The sequence below is a fragment of the Corvus brachyrhynchos genome, unplaced genomic scaffold, assembly GCF_000691975.1.
Source record: "Corvus brachyrhynchos isolate BGI_N302 unplaced genomic scaffold, ASM69197v1 scaffold499, whole genome shotgun sequence".
Classification (NCBI taxonomy): domain Eukaryota; kingdom Metazoa; phylum Chordata; class Aves; order Passeriformes; family Corvidae; genus Corvus; species Corvus brachyrhynchos.
In genome coordinates this window covers 40029-49152 of record NW_008239771.1, presented here as the reverse complement: position 1 = coordinate 49152, position 9124 = coordinate 40029, and the positions used below count along the sequence as shown (strand labels likewise).

Genomic DNA, 9124 nt, shown 5'->3' with positions numbered 1-9124 from the left:
AAGAATAGATAATTCAAACACCACCTCGAAAACAAGTGGCAATAAAATGCAACAGCAGAAGAACAGCACAGAGTAAAACTTCCAGCAGAGTCTCCTTCATCAAGACTCTTCATGAACTTTCTTCTCTCTCCACACCATTAAGTTCAGAAGGAGAACATCCTATCCCAGCCCATGACTGGTTTGGGATCATCACCACACGAGTTTGGTGACACTGACTTGCTCAGTGCAGGGGAGAATTGGAGAAGCCAAGATCATCTTGTTGGAGGTGATGCAGATCTCACATCTCCATTTTCAACACTGAGTCTGCTGCAGGAACACCTTGATGGCATTAATTTTCTCCCCTTCCTAGCCTGACTCTGAGCACAGACATCAAGCAGCCAGAAAATCAGGGGAAAAGGAGTGTCACAGAGTAAGCCTACTGCTGAAGCAGAAATTTACTTTAATCCCATTCCCAAAGATGACTCATGTTCTTCAGAGGAACTTGAAAGTCAAGGTTCTCCCCTTCAAAGTCCTTGTCTTCCTGCAGCACTAGTCTCAGTGATTTTCCATGTAAACAGGGAAGTTTTAATTACATAATGGGTGCTTCTGCTGTTTTCACAAGAATTCCTTTATTCAGAGGCAATGCTAAAGGAAGCTGTTCATCTTCAAAGGTCAGGTTGTTGAATAAGGTGAGCTATAGTTCAGAGCAACTGCAGGAATGTGGAAGTACATTTTAATTAAGTGTTATAATCCATAACCCCAGGATATGCTTGACCTCCCTCAACCCTGGCCAGACTCAAGATGGGACCAGGTAGGGCTCATTGGGGTCTTCAAAAAGCTGTGGATAAACCCACTCAAGGAAAGGTTTTGCAAATGAAAGGAGGCACAAGGGGCAAATTAATGGACTGTGATGGCCCAAAGAACAACTAAGGAACAGAATAAGAAATCAATCTTCTGCTAGAGTCTGGTGGAGCTGCTTCAGTCCCCTGGGATGACAATGAACACTGACAGCCACCCCAAGAGGAAAAAAGCATCAACATCTGTGAAGGACACTAAGTAAGGTAGGCTACCTCTAGAGAAAATCAGGGGGAGCAAGTAGACAACAAAAAACCCTGAAATTTATTGGAGTTCAAGGTAAGTTCCCTTTATAACACAAATATTTGGTGCATGTTACTGGCTTTTCTGTTGTAGAAAAAAAAAAAATCATGTTGGCTTTGCTGTAGGCAGTTAATGAAACTCCTCAGTGCCGAGCAGCATTAATAGCAGAAAAGGGGGTCATACCTTAAAATGAAGTCTAATGTGGCCTGACACCATAGATTGTTTACCTCTGACCTTCCCACAGCCAAAATCCTTTTAAAGACATGAAGAGGCTTTGGCTCATTAGAATAAGCAGCAGCAGCTCAGCTTAAACTGTTCTGCTTGAGAAAGTTGATAAAAGACTGTTGTCATGAAAGGTGGAGAAGAGGGAATCTGGGCAGCAGTGCCAGGGTACTGGGGAAGGTGAATCAAACCTTTCAAGAGAGGGGATCTCCACTATTTTACACTCCTGGTAGAGAGAATCCTTGGCCACAGTGATTCAACAGTGAATCAAAGTGAGCCGAGATTTTATCTGGCTGTTCACATCAGGTATTGAGTCCTTTCTTTCTGTGAGTCTGGCAAAGCTTTGGGCTCCTCTGTTTTGGGTGCTGAGCATGGTCCCACCCGGCCTTGCACTGCAGGTGAATGGAGTGGGAATGATCACACAGCTAAAAAAGCGGGAGTATTTTTAGGATCTGTGGTCTGTTCAGCTGAGGAAAGGCTGTCAGGACAGATATTGGCAAAGAGGTAAAAGCAATAGCAAAGAGGGAGGGAATAAATGCTTATGCCAAGAGGATAAAGAGCAATAAACATAAAGGATGCAGTAAACATAAAGGATACAGCAGAAAAGCCAAGTTAAGTATCAAGAAAAGTCCAATAAAAAGAACAGTTAATCACTGGAAGGAGTTTATCCTTGGAATGCAGGTGGGAGAGCACCAGCTGAGATGTGAGGCTGTTCCTTCTGGGGCTCAGGGCTGACCGAAGCTCATGGAACAGTTTGGGTGGGAAGGGACCCCCAAAAATCATCCATCCAACCCCTCTGCAAAGAGCAGGGACAATGCCTGCTGGTTAATGTAACCCCACAGCAAGGACAGGAGTGCTCAAATTGCCATCTTGCTTGGGGACTCAGTTTCTGGGTGGGTTGATGCCACCTCACACCTTCACATTGTATTTTATTAAAGCTCCCTCTCCATGGAGTCTCCCTGCAGAGGACGAGCTCACCAGTTCTCCAGCTCCCTTCCAGCCCCATTTGCTGCACACCCCATCCACAATCTCCCAGTCCCTGTTGTTCTCTGGCATGGCTGGCAGGGGAAGCGTTCCCTGCGTGCCCTGCCCCAGCAGCTGCTGCGGGTGGGTGAGGGATGCCCACAGTGTCTCCCAGCCTGCCCAGAGCTGCTGCTGGCACCATCCCAGGTGCAGGAAGAGCCAGCTGGTGCCTGCTTTTGGCTGGCAGAGAGAGATAACTTCTGTCATCTCCACCGCCACAAAAAACTCTGACTTTTCCCCTGCATGCAGGCAGGTGAAGGAATCTCACACATCTCAGCTGGGGCTCAGTGATTTCATGAGTGCTCTTCTGTCCCATCAGCCAGGGGCTCTCTGCTAATGAAAGCCCTTACCCTGGAAACCTGGAGAAGCCCAGGAAGTGCAGCTGAGTTGCAAACCCTAACTGAAGTGGGTGCATTTCCTATAGCAAAGCTAAAAACATGTCAGGATTTCAGGCTGCTCGTTGTAGGCAGCTGCTAACTACAGGCTCGGGTGGTAGGTTTTTTCCACCGAGTCTCTGCTTAATTCCTACAATTTAAAACAGGTTGTTACAATGATAAGCATTAGACTGTTTCAGGAAATAGTTGCTACCTGGGCAGTATGTAACAAGTATAACACCTTTAACTGTAAAACTTCCGAAGAGAAGTGTTTTAAGGGTAGGGATTGAGAGGAGACTTGGCACTCACTTCTTTTTGCCTCATGAAAACTAAAAATGTGCCACCTTTTTTTGTGCTGTGGCCCACTGCAGAAAACTTCAAAACTCTGGCTTTAGTCCAGCCTTTTTGCTAGGATGGGTTGTGGCTTGTAGTTTCAGTCATAAACAAAAGTCTAAAAAGTCTCCCAGCTGTAAAATTGTCTATTCAACACTGCAGGATTTTCATGGCTAAGTGCCCTGAGTGCATCAAAATGCCAAATAATGCTGATTTGAACTGTGCATGCAGATCATTTTACTCCTCTTGACAGTCCCCAAACAAAAAATAAATAGCTGATGATTTCAGTGTTGTTGATACTCAGAACTTCAGAAACCAAGATGAAAAAAATACATGAGCTCTTTAGAAATCAGAATCACAGAAAGCACCTGCTCCAGAAACACATAATCAAAGGAGGCAGAGATGCTCCGAGCTTCCCACAACACTTGTGGCTCTGTCCTTATGGCTCTTGTGAGTCATTTTACAAATTCTTTGCCACATTATCCCATTCTCTGAAGGGAAAGTGTTTACTTATGTTAATTAACAGCACAGAGGGATAAAGTTAAATATCAGCAGAGCTGTCTTCATCTTCCTGGTGGCTAAAGAATGCTGCAGCCTGTAGACTGGAATGATGTAAATTAAACCAGTTTTTCAGTGTGGTCCAGAGCCTCAGCTTCAACGCAGGCATGCTCGGAAGGGAAGGATGTGTAAATCTCCCCTTCTTGTGCCACTGCAGCACCAGAGAAATCTGGGAAACTTTTAATTTAGAAAGCAGGTGTCCATGCACTTATGTGTGACTGCTTTAGGAAAAAAAATGGTTTGTGTTGTGTGATGCTGCTAGTTTGAGAAAATTCATCTATTGTTTAATGAAAAGTTAAGAAATGTTGCTCAAAGAGGGCAGCTCGAGAAATGTGTGTATTTAGTGCTTTTCTGATGGTTATGTTTGTGCTGAATCAGTGGCTGACTTATGAGGAGCAACCTGGCACAGGTATGGCAATAGCTCAGCTAATTTAATGTACAGCACCGATGAAGCTTTAAAAAGATGAGAATAATGATATCACTGAGGCCTTTGGGCTGCCCAGATGATTTCCTGCTTGCTAGCACCATCTCTCCTCATCACAGGTGGCTTTTGCTGCCCACAGGTGTCACCTGGTGAACGAGGCAGAGGCGAGGGGGCACTGTCACTTTTGCACCACCAAAGGCAACATTAAGTTCCTTATTCCTCCTCAGTGTAGTTGTGAGACTTTCTCACGTGGCAGTGAGTTAGTTTGGGTGGGTAATCAATAATTCACATGCACAATTTCTTCTTGCCTTGTGTATCATGTGCTGAAATTAATCATTAATTTTCATTTGCAGCTGCCTCAATAAGTTAATGACATCACCCTTATTATAAACAGCAAATTTCTTTTCAATAGCCAGGCTCTGAAAACCAATTTTTCATTAGTATAATTGACAAAAGCTCTACTGTACTTGTCAGCATATGTCCAGAAATTATATGGAAGTGAGTGTACTGTTTAAATAATTTGCATTCTAGTGTGAAAGGTTTAAAATGATGGATGCATGGAACATCTATATTTGCAACAAATAAAAAGCTAAAAATGAGGTGAACTACTGTGTCCAAATCTGTGAGGGAACTGATCTGAGTTGTGGCCACTGCAGCAGGTTTTTCTATAACAGAAAACCCTTTTCCTACTAATTTCTGGAAGAGATGAAAGGGGATTTTTTTTTTCTGCTCATAAAATACAACTTCATGTTGTCAGACTTGGCTGCAGTTGGTTTTGATGTGGATTTCCTTACTCTAAGGAAATGGTACAGTTTAATCTCATCTAGACTATAGCTTTTATTTGACGATTTTTCAGTGAGGGAATCTAAAGCCAGCTCAGTTCACAATTATTACATTGTTCCTTTTAGGACAGGGGTCCAACCAGATGTGCTGTACTGCAGCACAGGGCAGCCCTCCCCAAAGCCATTAACTTCCCAATCCTTTTCCATCTGCCAACAAACTGTCTTTGCTTTTTTGCTTTGGTTTCCTTTGATTGTTTGTGTTGTCCAAATGAACGTTCGGATGCTGTTCTCGCAATTTTTTGCATTAAAATATCAATGGAAATCCCTTTGTCTGCACGTGGCTGATTTCCCAGCACAGTTCTCCTCCAGCCTTTCCCCCAAAGGAGGAGTTTCTTTTCCACCAACAGCCATAAACGCCAGTGGGATGAGGAGTTCCAGCTCTTTCCATTCACTGCAATAAACCTGTTTAGCATCAGTGTGATGGATCTGTTCCATCATCCCCAAGGACAATGGGGAATGTGGAATTCAGGGGAACTAGCATTAGACAATTTTGCAAAGTTTTCTCTGTAACATGAGTTCTCTGATGCCATTCCAATTTTTAAATATATTCCAAAGGGGGACTATATGATCTACCAGAACATGAACAATAAGTGAATCTCTAATGGCACAAATGAGGAGAACTTGGATGCAGCGGGCTCTGCAAGCATTTGCAGATGGTTTCATCCTACTGATTTTTGGTTTTAAATAATCAGCTCAAAATATAACTTATGAAGTTAATTTCAAGAGTAGGCTGGGGTCTCAAGTTCCAGAGTGATCTAAGGAGAAAGTATTTCTTAATGGCCACAGAACTCTTAGTGTGAAAATTTCAAAAAAAATAAATTAAGAGTCCTGCTTTCAGTTAGCTAGCGAGGATTTTAAAGTCCATTTTGGACTTGGCTTCTTTTCCTGAATTTCTAATTTTTTGTTTTACATATTTGGTAAACATGTAAAATGAATTTTGGGCTGGTCTTGAATTCCTCATGTATTTGCTGATGATGAGTGTTTGTATCACACTTAGATTGTACAAATCTCCTGCTCCAGGGCTTCTCTTGCTTACAGGAGGGAAAACAAACTTTCCCCCACTTGACTTTTGTTTTGAGAGGGTGATGGAAGCAGCAGACACTCCTTTCTCTGCAGAATTACCAGAAGAAGAGGTACAAGCTGTGCTGAAGCTCCTGATGTTTGAGTCTGAGTGGTTAGTGTGTTGTTGATGGTGGAATTACTCATCAGGAACTCTGAGCCCCTTCCTCACTCTGAGCTTTGCAGGGTCACTGCATCCAGCTGCAGGGAACCTGCACATCCAACAGCCCTTGGAGGTTTAGAAACGCTTGGTCTGAGCTGGGTTCACATTCCCTGTGCCCCTGTGTCATAATTGCTGAGCTCTGGGAGTTCTTGGCACTCTCCAGAGAGCAAAGCCTCTGTTGGTAATTTTTCAGTGAAGCATTAAAAGATCTGTTTAAAGATCTGTTATAAACCAAGCTGTGTGTTTGTCCATTTTCACTTTACCGGCCAGCAGTGTGTAATAATACTTCAGGATGAAAGATGATAACTTCACAGACACAAACAAGTTGGAGCAATAAATGCATTAGTCAAGCACTTTGCTGAGGTGCACGAGGGTTTCTTTAGTGCTAAACCCAATGCAAAAACTACACAGAGAGGGATTCTCCACTTGAGCTGAACCTATCAGGAGCAAAATATTTCAATGAGACTAAAACTCTTCAGCATAAGTGGTTTGCTTCATACTGCAGGGGAGGATAAATGATAAAAAGATGTTTGCATTTAAACAGAGGAGATAGAAATGAAGTCCTGTGGAATAAAGAGGTCAAAATGACATGAGGTAGAAAAGCCACAGCTTTGAAGCCAGTTTCTAGTAGGTTCACAGAGCGTGGATGTCATTAAATATACACTGGTAGCACTAAAAAAAAGAAAATATGGGTGTGCAAGGAGTAACGAGGAGCAGTAAAGAGGTAGATAAGGGGGAAGGGCTGGAACGGTTGCTGAATGCAATTAAAGACTCTAAAGAAATAACATGGAAAGTAATGACATGGAATAAAATGTAATTCCACCAGATGATGAGCAATAGGAAGTGTTTCCAGTGTGAGAAGAGTAAAGTGTTGATGAAGGAGACTGTGGGCTTTTTAAGGCAAAGAAAATAATTTCTAGACAATAGACTCAGCCTCTGCAAGAAAAAAAGAATTAAATAAATTCCCTGCTTCAGTGTTCATAAAGGATATGGAACAGATGCCAAGAGCAGATGTACAGTTTCCAAAAAAAAAAAACCAAAAAGAAAAAGGAGAAACATTGCAGAAAATCATTGCTATAACAGCTGATCAAGAAATAAAACAATCTCAGCAGTGGGAAAGAAAGCCAAAATTAAACAAAGCTTCATCTCACTGTTCAGAAGACATCCAGAAAGGAAATATGAGCCTGGGTCACAAATGTTAAAACAGGGAAGCAAGGATAGACTAAAGGGATATTAAATAGGGATATTAAACTCAATGCCCCAGAGCCTCATCTTTCAACTCGGAGAGAATGCAAGGGTATGAGCCTTAACTCCGTGGTTTTCTTATAAAGGGTTTGAGGTGTCATGACAATAGAAGCATCCGTTTGAAAAGAAAAGAAAAAAAGAAAAAGGAAAAATAAGAATTTGGTTTTGTTTATTTCCCCTGAAACATCAATTCTGTGGCTTGTAACTTTCTGGATCGTGTCTTCCCTCTACAGCATTAGATGTGGATCAAATACATCATAAAATAATTGGTTTTTTCCATTTTGGAACATTCCAGCCACTGAGTATTATGTTTTCAAGATGAAGAAGGACATTTTTCCCTTGTGTTCTCGTGCTTCCTAGGATTTATAACAATAAATATGAGCTGGTAGCTGAGGGGAATTGTGCTTTGCAAAGTGGCTATCACAAAAGTAAAGCAACACGGACTAAAATTAAACTTGGGGTTTGGGCTGGTTTCCAGCGGTGGGATCCAATTACTGGCGATGAAAGGAAGGAAGCAGAGTAAATCAGAACCAAGTTATTCATGCAGCCAGAAACCAGAGCTGTGCACAACCTTCTGGACGAGGTGGGGGACAGTTGGAACGTTTTGATTTGGAGCACCAGTGGGTTAAGCAGGGAACTGATGCAACAGTTCTGGGGAAAATGCTTTCCTGTCAAAAACCACTCAAACTAACAAGACTTTGCACTTCAGCTGAAGTTGGGTGGATTGTTTTGAATTTCCTTGGCAAGCAGCCAAAACACTTCAAGAAGTTACAGTAAATTCATAAAATTATCAAGAGAAAAATAAGGTGCGTTATGATCTTTGCAGGGAAGGAAAATGTCAGCACGTGAAAGGACTTGTGAAATAATTGAATGTATTGAATTTTTCTTTTGGAAAAAAGGTCAAAGGTTAAAATAGAGTATGGAGAAAATGTCATGTCGTTGGCACCAGGTGACATCTCTGAAAGCCATGGGTTACATGGGTGTGAGAATAAGTTTTGGCTGGCGGGGGACATTGAAAAGATATTTATCACTGGTTTTTTCCTCCAGGTATAATTTTGCAGTCAGAACAGCACGGGGGCCATATTCTGCAGCCATTCCTATGCAATATGACCAAAATTACTGGCAGTCTCCTTTGCATGGATACATGGAACAGGTAAAACTTCCTGTATTAGTAAGAAATCTGTGAAGAAAGGAGCCTCAGGAGGATGCAGGAGGTCTGGGACACTTGCACTGGCTACTGATGTTTTGTCATTGTGAACTAAGAATGGAGATGTTTTTCCCAGTTGCAGAGACTGAGAAGTAGAAACCATTAACTGCAGAGGAGGATCCACCCAGAGAAAGGATAACATCATGGCCACTTCAGTAAACAAGTTTTGAAAGAAAGTTGAGAGGGAATAAAAATAAGGTTTAAGAGGGAGGGAGAGTCTCATCAAAGTGGGTACTACGTGGGAGGGAGTCGTGTTTGTCTTTTTGCTCAAAGTGCAATAACTCGCTATCATTTCCTGCACTTTATTAATAACTGCTCTTCTGTTTAAAAATATTTTAATCCCTTTCATAGCTGGAATGACTCACCAAGTCTTTTTTCATTGTTAAAGATTATTTCTTCCAGTCTCTCAGCCACCAGAACAGCGTCCCCAGGGAATAGCATGGTGCTAAACCAACACTATGCCTATTTTGTTCCCCCAGATCCAGTCTAATTATTCTCATTAAGCTTAACAGACAGCTAAACATCCATGGTTATTAAAAATAAAAGAGTCAGAAAGCAATGCTGTACTCTGAGCAGTAAAAGAGATGTGAATCTGTC

The 9124-nt window shown here is 42.1% G+C and overlaps 1 long non-coding RNA gene across 1 annotated transcript in view; it reads left to right on the top strand.

Annotated features, from left to right (window-relative positions):
• Nucleotides 1-643: 643 nt before the first annotated feature.
• The window catches only part of LOC108448812, an 11563-nt gene continuing 3082 nt past the window's right edge, over nt 644-9124 (top strand). Inside the window, exons 1-2 of the long non-coding RNA XR_001864836.1 lie at nt 644-1040; nt 8368-8473. This is a non-coding gene — a long non-coding RNA (uncharacterized LOC108448812). The remainder of the gene's footprint in view (nt 1041-8367; nt 8474-9124) is intronic.